This window comes from Podarcis gaigeae (assembly GCF_964106915.1).
Source record: "Podarcis gaigeae genome assembly, chromosome: 6".
In the NCBI taxonomy this organism is placed as follows: domain Eukaryota; kingdom Metazoa; phylum Chordata; class Lepidosauria; order Squamata; family Lacertidae; genus Podarcis; species Podarcis gaigeae.
The window spans coordinates 79,758,551-79,772,661 of NC_139682.1; the positions used below are offsets into that span (position 1 = coordinate 79,758,551).

The 14,111-nt window shown below is 44.7% G+C and overlaps 1 protein-coding gene across 4 annotated transcripts in view; it reads right to left on the reverse strand.

Annotated features, from left to right (window-relative positions):
* WDR47 (WD repeat domain 47) overlaps positions 1 to 13,811 on the reverse strand; it is a 39,518-nt gene extending 25,707 nt beyond the window's left edge. For 2 of the 4 annotated variants that reach the window (XM_083745838.1, XM_083745837.1), the window contains exon 1: positions 13,384 to 13,709. The gene's annotated coding sequence lies outside the window, so the exon portion shown is untranslated. Of the gene's footprint in view, positions 1 to 13,383 lie in introns of all 4 variants that reach the window. The other 2 variants (XM_083745836.1, XM_083745835.1) reach the window with 2 other exon arrangements.
* Between the last annotated feature and the right edge of the window lie 300 nt (positions 13,812 to 14,111).

Genomic DNA, 14,111 nt, shown 5'->3' on the forward strand with positions numbered 1-14,111 from the left:
TCATGTGATTTGGCCTTTCCTATCGTATGCTCCAAATCAAATCCAAAGATCAAGTAAGTGTGCACTATCAAAAATACCATCTGTGCATTATGCACAAACAAAATGAAACAAAAAAGAGAAAGGGGGGATTTTCAGTGGCTGCTGCAACATTCACTTTCTTTTGAATATTATTTTATTATAAACTATGTACAAGACTTTTTCTTTTTAAGTTCCTGCAGAAGGTTAAAGGAAGGAGTAAAAATCATTGTATTTATTCATTTTTTTAGATTTGTAGCTGCTTCTCAGTTACTTGTCTCAAGAATGGAATACAGATTTAAATCTTACACCGAGTAATACAAAATGACCATTTTGACCACACATCCCCTTACCACTTGACAGGATATAAACTAGTATGCCAAGTATTAATATGCATACTGTTTTCATTTACAATTTGCTTAATGAACTGTGTGTATCTGTCAACTGTATATGAATCTGTATTTGAAACTTAGTAATTTGTGTTCTAACAGTAAGGTTTCAAATCTCTCATTTAAAATTCTGTTTGAATAAATGTTTTACAAGTTCCTTTGCCCAGCACTTGATACAGTCCTAAACCTCTGTATACAGAAATTTTCGTTCTTCCCATAATAAAGTCACATAAAAATGGTGATTAGCTGTCACTTTCCACTCCACATAAACACAAACATGTGCATTTGTCACTTACGACATGATTTCCTACATGGAAATTGTATCTGTGTAGGAAAAGAGTCTTGTGTGAAGTATTCCCAAGTGTGTTCATAAAAAGTCACTATTATGTATTTCATCTACAGAGATTGTCCCTAAGGAGGAATCACTCCATAGAGTCAGTGTTTGTAAAATGATAGTGAGAGGTAATGCTCATGGTATGCCAAACATGAGGATTTCATCCTTGGCATTTGTACTATTCTACTTCATAGTCTTCATGATTATTCTTTCCATGGTTTAAACAGGATATCTAGCCCAGCAAACATACTGTTAATAGGTACTGAGCAATACAATACAAGTACTGAATCTCTGTAATCACAAATAATTCTTCATGTTTGAAAGGACTGCACAGTATTACAAGAAGAATGTATATTTTGCTTAAGGCTGAAGACCGATCTAGAGAAAAGGGATCAAAGGGTAAGCTGAAAGGAAGTATTGGAGAAGCTACTTCTCCACTAGCAGATGGATGGGGCCAGAGTATACTTCTCTTTAATTCTGCAGTTGTAGCCATTTCCCCACCCTGACAAACTCCCTGCTGCTGCTCCTTCACTGGCAAATCGAGGGAGTGTGCCTGGTCTTCCCTCCTTCCATTATGTTCTACCTGAAGAGTAGGGAATATAGCGTCTTCAGCAGTCTTTAATCCTCTGGCAAACTGGGGTCACAGTGTGCTTGCCTTCAGCTCTGCAGTGCTAGGACAACTCCCATGATTCATTGTTAGTCACAGCCATGTCATTCTCCCACCCAGAACTTCAGAATCCCAATTGTAAGAACTCATAGGCAGAGTTGCAACTGAGACCAATGATGCAGGGATGTGCACATGTCAATCTGGATGTGTTAATTAGTATGTCAGTTGTTTTCTAGTACTGTAGTTATGTTTCATTTCCTCGTTTGTGTTGCATTTTAAGTTTTGCAGCATTTCATGGCCTGTCTAGTATGCACTGTCTTTGTCAGAAACAAATGTGAGCTCAAAAAGATCCCGCCAGGCACAATATCAATTGTCCAGGGAGTGAGATTTTGCATTAAATAGGACTGGCTCTAATCCACAGATTTTAAGACACAGAAGGCTAGAATAAGAAGAATCACATATTGACATACACACCCATAAATCAGAGTCTATGCTCTTGGCTGACATATATGGGGGGGTTTGGGGTGGAAAGAGGGAGAGAGAAAATAAGAAGCAGCTGGGCCACAGAAGGTGTTAGTCACAGAACACAAAACAACTCTTTGCTCAGTGTATGTGGAGGAGAAACCACAAAGACTCTGGGCAAGTGAGATGTCTTTCCCTCTTGAAGGCAGCTGCTCACATTTCATCATAATTGTTTCAGTTCCCATTATGCATTTGGGACAGACATTTGATCCTTGGAGATATTCTCTGTATAGATGGGAACCTCAGAGGAACTAAACTGATTGACAATCGTAAGTACAAAAACTATATAATATTTTATCACAGCCTCTAAAATCGCTCCCCTCCCCCATCTCAAAAACTATATAATATTTTATCACAGCCTCTAAAATCGCTCCCCTCCTCCATCTCAAAAGATCCCAGATTTTTTAGTAGTATTTTTAATGAGACTATGACTTATCAAATAATTTAACAACCTCATTTGCAGGAATCATGTTTAGCTATCCACTAAGTTTCTTAGGATTGGGAGACTACAAATACATCTCATGTGAAACAGGATCCCAAGATTTCAATTTTACAGTTTAGAGTAGTACAGATAACATACCTCCTGTGTTAGTAATTTTATTAAATATTTATACAAGTGGTATGATATACAATACGTTGCCAGGGGGGTAGATTTACACTAAGCAACAGCTTTAATGGGAGTGTCCACAGAAACCTTTTTACAAATTAGATGTCTTACACACTTCCCAATATGTAAGTAGAACAGGCACTGATACCTTCCCTAAGTTGTATAGAAGACGAAATTTCAGCAAGTGCAGCTTTTCTCAACCTTGCATTACAAACTCAATCTGCTGGAATTCCCTCTTCTACACAACAATCAAAGATGCATAAACCCTTTCTTCTCTTTCACCCAGAGTAAGATTATTATAGACAGGCTCACTAGAAATTAGCAGAAGGCAATATTCTAAATTTCCTTAAGGAGGGTGCAATCATCCGTTCTATAACAGTAACTAATAGACAGTGGTGGGAACCTCCAATCCAGCTTAATTAGGCCTGCCAGGACTCAGATGTTGGCTCACCAGGCCATTTGGGGCAAACCACATCCACCTTTTCTTTCCCAACATCGTAGGAAAGGTCAAGCATCAAAAAATTACCGGTATTTCCATCAGCAAGTCAGCACAGTGAAAGAAAAGGCATCAAATTCAGAAAGTACTGATTTTTTTATGCAAAGAAAGAATTTGGAATACACTCCGAATTCAAGTTAAGGATGCAAATAAATGATCTTCATTTGCAGAGAGCCACATTTCCCTATGAAAGATCCTTCACATCCCTGATTTTAATTCAAGCCAGGCTGCAAAGGAAGAATAAAAAGTGCACTCCCGATCCCTTCTATTGAACTTAAGTCAACTGTCAAAAAAACCCTCGGAAGATGGGGGACCTCAGAATCCACCCCACCCTGATATAGGATGCAAAGAGCACTGCTGCAGCACTAATATTGCTGTGTGTGCTGCTTCTTGTGAGCTTAAAAGCTGAAAGAGGTAGCACATGTTGTGGAGATTACACTGCAGTGCTCCTTCCAGCTTTGCCTAAGCACTAGAAGTAAGGCGCATCAGATGTTACATAGCTACTATTGAAGTCTCAGTCTAAGAAGTTATCCTCCTCGCTATATATGGAACAGAGAATTAACATTCCTGTTTACATGTAATGCTAAGACCATGGCTTAGCACAAACAAGCACACATGCCACCTCTTGGGGAGGAGATTGTGGTTTGTCTTTATGCGTCATCTGAATTTAGGTTCATGGTTTAGCTCTCTCAGACAAACCATGAGCTGTATATCATAGGACAAGCCAAGCAGAAAAGTGAAGTGTGAATTGGCCCTAAACACACAATCATATTCCCTTGGAAGGAACAATCATTTTTGTTTATCATAGCTTTCAATCCTTGAATTAGAAGCTGGTAATGAGTGCTTTAAGTGGTAAGGAAAAACTAACAGCTTTTATTTAAAAGTCCTGTACTAGTGACCAAGTTTTTTAATTTGATGGAAAACAGAAGTTGGGATGTTTGTCATGTTAATACTGATGGAGATACAGTATCAAACATTTATTGACCTAGTATTTGCCTCACAATTGTTTTTATCATGCATCAAAATTGGGATAAAGATAGAAAAAAGTAACAAAGAGTAAACTACAGTACCCTGATCCAGATAAGAAGATCCTGGAGATAAACGTTAGGACAGTGGTGTTGTGTGAGCCCACAGCACCAAGGGCAGGTGGGCACAAGCACTCAGGGATGGGGCATGCTGGGGGCAGAGGGAGAAGGAGCCTACCACAGTACCCCAGCAGCCCCACATGCCTGGCATGCTAAAGGAAAAACAAGCCTGACTTGGGAGTGGAGCAACTGCTGCCGCCACCCACACCCCAGCCCCAAAGGCCAGCCTGGGCATGGCTTCCCTCAATAAAAGAACTATTGGGGGTGCCTGGTTGTGCCCCCTCAAAAAAATGCACCCAGGGCAATGCCCCCCAAGCTACGCCACTGTGTTAGGAAGCAGGCTTCTGCGCACACATTATGTTTTGGATCAGGACATGCACATTCAAATTAACTGTACTTTCCAATGTGCACCCAAACACAGACATCTCCTATAGGTACTATATTCCTTTAATAATAATAAATAATAATAATTTATTATTTATACACCGCCCATCTGGCTGAGCTTCCCCAGCCACTCTGGGCGGCTCCCAATCAGTGTTAAAAACAGTACAGCATTACATATTAAAAACTTCCCTGAACAGGGCTGCCTTAAGATGTCTTCTGAATGTCAGGTACCGTAAATTTCGCTCTATAACACGCAGATTTTTTCTCCTAAAAAGGAAGGGGAAATGTCTGTGCGTGTTATAGAGCGAATGTGTGGTCCCTGGAGCCGAAAAATCAAGCAAAAATCAAATCGCGGGGCTGCACGCTGCACAGAGAAGCGAAACTTGAAAAGAGGAAGCGGCTGCTTTCCTGCATTCTGCCTCAGGGTCTTACTGCCCACCCTTCTCTGTTTCCTTGCTGTGTTTGCTGAAACGGAACAAAGAGCAGGGAAAGCCCCTCCCCTCCAGGCAAGCTCCGGTGCTGCTGGGGGAGAGGGAGAGAGAGGGGGGAAGGGAGAGAGAGAGGGGGGAGGGAGGGAGGGAGGGAGGGAGGGAGAGAGAGAGAGAGAGAGAGAGAGAGAGAGAGAGAGAGAGAGAGAGATATGGCTGGCTGGCTTGGGTGGGGGAAAACTTTTGCCTTCCTTTCCTCCCTACCCCTCTCCTGCATTCTTAGCCAGCTGCTTCTCTGCACACCACTCTCCTGCTCCTTGTCCCTTCTGTGTTTTTCCTTCCCTCCCCACTTAAAATGTGGTTACAAAGCATAGATCCTCAGGATCTTTGCATTGGGTCACCCCAAATTCACCATCAGATCACATAGCATGTCCATGGCTACAGCCTGCCCCCCCAAAATCACGCACCCACTGTTGCCTGGGGCTGCAATGGTGCAAAAATGTGGTTAAAAAGCATGGATCCACATGGATCCTCAGGATCTTTGCATTGGGTCACCCCAAATTCACCATCAGATCACATAGCATGTCCATGGCTACAGCCTGCACCAAAAAAATCACGCACCCACTGTTGCCTGGGGCTGCAATGGTGCAAAAACGTGGTTAAAAAGCATGGATCCACAGGGATTCTCAGGATCCTTGCATTGGGTCACCCCAAATTCACCATCAGATCACATAGCATGTCCATGGCTACAGCCTGCCCCCCCAAAATCACGCACCCACTGTTGCATGGGGCTGCAATGGTGCAAAAACGTGGTTAAAAAGCATAGATCCACAGGGATTCTCAGGATCTTTGCATTGGGTCACCCCAAATTCACCATCAGATCACATAGCATGTCCATGGCTACAGCCTGCCCCCCCAAAATCACGCACCCACTGTTGCATGGGGCTGCAATGGTGCAAAAACGTGGTTAAAAAGCATAGATCCACAGGGATTCTCAGGATCTTTGCATTGGGTCACCCCAAATTCAACATCAGATCACATAGCATGTCCATGGCTACAGCCTGCACCAAAAAAATCACGCACCCACTGTTGCCTGGGGCTGCAATGGTGCAAAAACGTGGTTACAGAGCATGGATCCACAGGGATTCTCAGGATCTTTGCATTGGGTCATCCCAAATTCACCATCAGATCACATGTCTGTGGCCACAGCATGAAGCCCAAAAATGATACATCCACTGTTTCATTCAGAATGTTTTTTCCCTTGTTTTCCTCCTCTAAAAACAATGTGCGTGTTATGGTCAGGTGCGTGTTATAGAGCGAAAAATACGGTAATTCTTTATCTCTTTGACATCTGATGGGAGGGCGTTCCACAGGGCGGGCGCCACTACCGAGAAGGCCCTCTGTCTGGTTCCCTGTAGCCTCACTTCTCGCAATGAGGGAACCGCCAGAAGGCCCTCGGCGCTGGATCTCAGTGTCCGGGCTGAACGATGGGGGTGGAGACGCTCCTTCAGGTATACAGGACCGAGGCCGTTTAGGGCTTTAAAGGTCAGCACCAACACTTTGAATCGTGCTCGGAAACGTACTGGGAGCCAGTGCAGATCTCTCAGAACCGGTGTTATGTGGTCCCGGCGGCCACTCCCAGTCACCAGTCTAGCTGCCGCATTCTGGATTAATTGCAGTTTCCGGGTCACCTTCAAAGGTAGCCCCACGTAGAGCGCGTTGCAGTAGTCCAAGCGTGAGATAACTAGAGCATGCACCACTCTGGTGAGACAGTCCGCGGGGAGGTAGGGTCTTAGCCTGCGTACCAGGTGGAGCTGGTACACAGCTGCCCTGGACACAGAGTTAACCTGCGCCTCCATGGACAGCTGTGAGTCCAAAATGACTCCCAGGCTGCGCACCTGGTCCTTCAGGGGCACAGTTACCCCATTCAGGACCAGGGAATCCTCCACACCTGCCCGCCTCCTGTCCCCCCAAAACAGTACTTCTGTCTTGTCAGGATTCAACCTCAATCTGTTAGCCGCCATCGAACCTCCAACCGCCTCCAGGCACTCACACAGGACCTTCACCGCCTTCACTGGTTCTGATTTAAAGGAGAGGTAGAGCTGGGTGTCATCTGCATACTGATGAACACCCAGTCCAAACCCCCTGATGATCTCTCCCAGCGGCTTCATATAGATATTAAAAAGCATGGGGGAGAGGACAGAACCCTGAGGCACCCCACAAGTGAGAGCCCAGGGGTCTGAACACTCACCCCCTACCACAACTTTCTGGACACGGCCCAGGAGGAAGGAGCGGAACCACTGTATGACAGTGCCCCCAGCTCCCAGCCCCTCTAGACGGTCCAGAAGGATGTTATGGTCGATGGTGTCAAAGGCCGCTGAGAGATCCAGCAGAACTAGGAAACAGCTCTCACCTTTGTCCCTAGCCCGCCGGAGATCATCAACCAGCGCGACCAAGGCAGTTTCAGTCCCATGGTGAGGCCTGAATCCCGACTGGAAGGGATCCAAATGGTCCGTTTCCTCCAGGCGTGCTTGGAGTTGTTCAGCAACCACCCGCTCAATCACCTTGCCCAAGAATGGCAGATTTGAGACTGGGCGATAGTTGGCCAAATTGGCCAGGTCTAAAGATGTTTTTTTAAGAAGCGGTTTAATGACCGCCTCTTTCAGCGGGTCTGGGAAGGCTCCCTCACAGAGGGAGGCATTCACCACCCCGCAAAGCCCAGGAAGTGATCGGACCATGGCACTTCTTTTGTTTCGCTTTTAGTTAATGTCAGATCACCAACATCCGTAGAGGTAAACACCAAGTCTAAGGCATGTCCGTGGCTATGAGTTGGGCGAGACTTATTCAGGGACAGCCCCATAGAGGCCATGCTTTCCACGAAGTCCCGAGCAGCCCCTTGTAAGGTCGTGTCGGCATGGATGTTAAAATCCCCCAGGACAACCAAGCTAGGTGTCTCCAGGAGCATATCCGCCACGACCTGAAGCAGCTCGGGCAGGGAATCCTTGGTGCAGCGGGGAGGTCGGTACACCAGTAGGAATCCTGTACTGACAAAAAGTTTAGTTCTACCAAAGAAGTAAGTCCAGTAAGAAAATAAGCTTATATATGTGGAAGCATTTTGTAAGTAACTAGTCAATGGAATTATAATGTTACTAGAGATTTATAGGCTCAGAATAAACAAGAGAAAAATTAGAGAAAATCCTGTCCTCCCCCCATTTTTCCAGTCCCCCCCCAGGTCTTCACATCTCTAAAATTAATAAAAATACTGGTTCATCAATACATTCATATCAGGGACTATAAGGCATATGCAAAGGCGATTTTATCACACTGGGAGATAAACCACCATCCAGAAAATCTGAAAGATGCAGCTCAAGCTCCTCAGTATGCCACAAGCAGTCAGCACATATGGCACACAACGTCACCAAAGTGATCCAAGGCTAATACTTCAGAATGACTGAAGGATTTAGAATCCCTTTCTTTTTAATATACATTTTGAATTTGCAGGTTTTCTTCCAATTCTGATTTAATTATTTGTAGAAAAAGCAAAGCTTCCATAGCGTATCACCACTCAGACATTCCAGTATTGTTTACAGAAATGTAAGTCATATATCCTTACTCCAGATAACAGCTTATATTGGACAGCTATGACAACCAATTGACACAGATGGAAATAACTAAGGCTTTGCTTCAGTAGCGTCTTTCTCTGTGAGAGTTAAATTGTCATTGCATGCAATCTTGACTAAGCCTTTTCTAAGTAGACTAGCAAGCGTTGCCATCATTGCATGAGACAATGGTCTAAAATAAATGCAAGCGTACCATAAGGGATACCAAAAAGAAAAATAAATTCAAGGAGCACATTGCTAAAAATATTAAGACAATAATCAAACATGGATGCATGCATGCTGGGAGGGCTCTGCCCCAACGCTTGCTCTGCTGTCCAACCCCACCACCAGCACTTCCCAACATTAGCCCCCTAAAGCTTCCCCTTCCCACCCTATGCAACTACTAAACCTCCTTTTCACCATCCCAGCCCTATTTTTGAAACCACTTCTCTCCTCTGTTTTGCAGCTGCACTTTGTCCACAAAACTAGATGACTTTAAAAGGGGATTGGACAAATTTATGAAGGATAAGGCTATCAAGGCTAGTTGCTGGAAAGCTTGCTGGAAATCACAAGTGAGGAGAATGCTGGTGTGCTCAGGTCCCGCTTGCAGGCCTTCCATAAGCATCTGAAAAGGTGGAGAGATTTTCCCACCTGAAAAACTTCCTACCTTCTCACTATTTGCCATTACCAAATTTACAGTGCAATCTTATGCATGTATACTCAGACCTCAAATACACTATACTGCACTAAAGTAGTATAGACAGTTTTAAACAGCTAACCACTTTGAACAGTTATGCTTTCCTGCAAAGCAGCCTGAGAACTAAAGTTTAAGGGTGCTGAGAGCTGTTAGGAGGCCCCAATTCCCCTCACAGAACTACAGTTGCAAGAGTTTCCTGGGAAGAGGGACTGATTGTTAAACCACACTGGAATTGTAGCTTGGGGAGCAAAATAGGGGATCTCCCTCTCAGCACCCTCTCAGCAACTACACTTCCCATGATGCTTTTGGGGAAGCCACAGCTGTTTAAAGTGATATAGTGATATAATAGAAAGCCAGTGTCGTGTAGTGGTTAGGATGTCTGGCTAGGACCTGTACAACCAAGGTTCAAATCTCCACTCAGCCATAAAGCTCACTGGGTGACCTTTGGCCAGTCACTCTCAGCTCAACCTATCTCACACGGTTGTTGTGAAGATCAAATGGGGAGAAGAACTATTTACGCCACCTTGAGCTTGCTGGAGGAAAGGTGGGATATAAATGCAATCAATCGATCAATCAATCAATAATTCTGCTTTAAATACATAGTGCAGATGGGGCCTTAGAAGTAAATCCCACAGAGTTCGATGGGACTTACTTCCAGGTAAGTGAGTACAAGATTTAAGGCTTAGTACGCAAGTAACAATTTATTTCTTAAAGGCTGCTTTAAGGTAATAAATTGAACATTGTCTTGAATCTCAAATAACTGTATTTTATAGATGTTAAGATTATATTTTAATTCTAATTTAGTGCCTTTAGAGCTAAATTACTGGGAGTATATCTAATACTAAGTTTCTTCCCTCCGCTGTAGCTTGTGGCTTGGCTCTCTTCGTACTATTTATTCAGCAAGCTAGATGAACTGTGTGATGCAATGTGGCTTTAACACGATCATATTGCAGAACACAAGTTGTCAGGTAATTCTGCCTTGAAGCAACAGTACAATCCTATGTATGTGTCAAAAGAATGTACCACTGTGGTACGTCCCATCTCTAGTGTGTTTAGTATTGAAGCCTGCCTGAAGCACTTGTTGGTTCCTTTCATTTCTTTGATTGTTAAACTGAAGTGTTAATAAAGAAATTACAATCTTCTTTAGAAAGGGAACAAACTGTACTTAAGGTCACCCTCAATTTGAGACAGTCCTTCAAGCCCATAATTTGTAAAATTAGTTGCTATTGTGTAATGATTTATCTCCCAAAAGAGCACAGTAATTGTAAAGTAATTGTAAAGTAATTGTAAACAGAAGTTCAATATACAACAGAAAACTAAAATAGATTAATATGCAAATAATTGAATATTCATTTGGCATAGTATTTATTATTATTTAAAACACATCCTGACAATGCACAATTTCTGCAACACACAAAGACAGGCAGACACCTAGGGGCCAAGGCACTGGTTTATTATTCCACATTTAGCCTCTCCTAACAGCCTTTTAATCAAAGGATAAGGATAAGTATTTGTAGCAAATAGGTATTAAGGCAGCATTTAAATTTTAAAAGGTCATACAGTAGATTTATTTACATTATGTCCATGTATTACTTATTGTTCAGTAAGAGGCATATTTGAGGGTCAATAACTTTGAATATGGATAAAAAGTGCCCTTTGTTTTGTAATTAGAATACTGAAATAAAAGGAGAAGTAGAATTACTTTGTTTTAGCAGGATTGTGCTTTAACAATATTACTCAAGCCAGGCCAAGACAGACCAAAAGGACTCAGTGACCAACTGTTTTTCAACTCTTTGGCTTACTAAGGGAAAACAATTGCTTCTAATTGCAACAACCAAAACCTCCATTCAATAAATAAAGAACAAATGCTTCACATCCTCCTGCTCCATAGCTGTAGTCTATTGGCCTGCCCAAAAGGATGCATGTCAGGTGGTACAAAATTATGCTAGGGATGAAAGGAAGATGGTAGCTCTATCATAATTAGCACACCTTTTCTGGTAGTGCCACAGTGCCTGGATTGAACCTAAGATATAAAAATGCAACAGTGCTGCAGACAGGAAGTAGATGCAAAAATCCAGTGTCTCGAAAACTGATCCTGGTGTCAAGATTACTGAAGAGGACAGAAAGGTTTCTTTGGAAGTACTACAATGAGGGGAACCTCAAGGGAATATTAGCTATGATTCCTAGATAGATTTCAGCCTGGCATCTTTCAAGTAAACCCTATATGGGAGAAGTGGGGTGGGAAGAGCCTGCAGCATAACAGCAAGAATAAAACTCTCATCATCATCATCATTATTAAAATTTCTATGCTGTCCTTCATAGGCCAAAGATTGCATAATTAGCCAAAGGCCTGGGAGAAGAGGAATGTTTTTGCCAGGCACCTACATTGGGATCTCCACTTCTTACTTTCAAGCGGCTCCTAGAAAATTTATTTGGCACCAAAATTTTGTGAAAATATTTGTGAAAGAGAAAACACATGAGGAGGCTTCAAGAATAGCCAAGTGCAGAAGTTATCTGTGACTGACCAATGGGGCACTGAAAAGCCACAGCCTTTGCACCTTTACAGAGTGGTAAGCTAAAATAATTATCATGATCTATGTTGCCCCATTTATACCAAAATGAATAATTTTTGTTGTCAAATGGCTTTGCATTCTCTTGTTTTCACGTGCTATAATTTATTCTCCAACTATTATTTGTCTAAAAGATTATCAAATTAAATAGATGAGCAAAGCAAGAATGGAAAGTGATAAAACATACTAATTACAGCAATTAATCAGGAGATGAAGAGGAGAAAAGGCAATTCAAAAGATTACCATATAGAAATAGGAAGTGGTCCCTAGCATAACAGTTATGTCAGCATATTATATTTATTTAGCCTTTCTCATGTGTGACCTATTGCTATTCAGGTCTCCAAACCAGAATATACCACAGACACATGGTACTCCAGAAAAGTAACAGGCATTCATTATTATGTTCATGGTATCCTTCAAACTAAGGTTGTCAACAAATTGATTTGTTCTTTGTTCAAAGAACAAAGTATTCCATTATTGTCTCGAGCTATTGTATACAGTCACTGCAACATCTGCAGCTGCCTGCTGCCAATATGTTTTGTCAAGTTTGCATTCCTCTATTCAGAATGCATCCACAATAACTGTCACCATTTGTTTGTGCACTCACAGGATTGTCACTAAACTAAACACATTCTAAAAGAAGCATGCGCATGCATGCATCCAGGAACCCACCCTTCCCTCACTGCAGCTCAATTGTGTGAACAAAGGATTGTAACAGGGAATTGGATACTTGACACTCAAGTTTTTCCTGCTAAAACACGCTGAAAAAGCTACTGTGCTGTGACACAATAAGGCCATCCCTTGCAATGAAATTACTCAGGAGCAGGGACTTTAGGACACAAAACTGGAATGCTTCCTCAGGAAAACCCACAATTAAAAACCTCAGAGCAGGTAAGACAGGCTATAAAAGCACCCCATCTTTTTTCCTTTTTTGCCTCCAGACAGTGACACTGCAAACCTGTTTCAGGTATCCTCTCCTGTCAAGCACACCAAGCACAGCACAGACAAACAAACAAACAATGTCTCTTATGTGCCCAGGACAGATCTGGGTTACTTAGGGAGAGCAGCTTTGCAGGTGCTTAACCCGTTCTGGGAGGTTTGCCCTGCTAATAATGCTGCAATAACAAAGGCAGAAGAGGGAGGTGCGGGGACGAGAGGAGGAGACGTTCGCCGGAGAACGGGAAGCAAAATGCAACAAAACCATGGGCAACGGACAAAATTCAGCAGCAATGCACACGCATACAACACTTTCCCCTCGCGAGGCCGGCGGAGTGTGAGGAGAGGCAGCCGTGGCGATGAAGCATGCACTGACTCAACGGGAGACAAAAAAGCAGGATGAGTTGGGGGGGGGGGTAAAGAAAATGGTCCTTTCGCTCATTCAGCACCAAAGCAGCCCAAGGGAGGCTGTCGCTTCGCCCCTCCCGCCGCCGCCGCCACCACCAGCAGCGCCAAGCCCTTGCCCTGCCAACGCCTCCAAGGGGTGCCCGCCGAACGGGCACTCACTCGGGGCCTGCCCTCAGGCCCCGGGCATCCCTTCCCACCCTCCCGCTCCTTCGACCCGGTTCTTTCCCCTCTCAGCGGAGGCGGCGCCACCCACCCAAGCCAGGGCAGCCGTAGGGCCCATCCCTCAGGGAAGAGACAGAGGCTCACCTCAGGGGAGGCTCCCTCCCAAAGCGGCGAGGGGAGACCGGGGCTGGCGGGGGCGCGCAAAATGGCGGCAAGCGGAGCCTCGCCACCGGGGTAGTGGCAGGGAGGGAAGGAGGGGAAGAGGGTCCCGTCGCCAGCAGCCAACGCGGCCCTGCCCGCCTGCCTGCCGGCGCCCAGCTGCTCCTCGCCTTCCCGGCCCGGCTTGTGTAGTGGCGGCGGCAGTGCCCTGGCTGCGGTTGTCAAGCGGCTTCTCCAATCAGTGCCCGGCAGGCCGGCTCCTCAGGGCCCCGCGGCGCCTGGGCGGGGTGACAGCGCAGCCGCCTGACTGGGAGTGCCAGGGAAAAAGGGGCGGGCGGGCGCAGGGGCGGCGTCCCTCCGGGAGGAATGGCTCGCCCAGCCCACGTCGGGGAGCGGCGCGGGCGGGAGGCGCGGCGGGGATCGGGGGTGGCAGCGGCGGAGGCGGGCCAATAAGGAGCGAGGGAATCCGGGGTGTGGATTTTCTCTTCTCCTCCTCCGGCAAGATTGCTTCGCATCTGTTTGGGGTTTTTTTTCCTTAATCGCATCTTACGGAGGGGGTTTTTTTGTCTCCTCCTTCGCATCCTCTTCCCGCCCCAGTAATTCCTAGGGTGGGTGTTTTAAAGGCTGTTCTTCCTCAACGTTAAGAGTGTCAAACTACTGTTATTGTTATTATTAAAATGGGATACTGCCCTTTATCCATACATCTCAAGGCA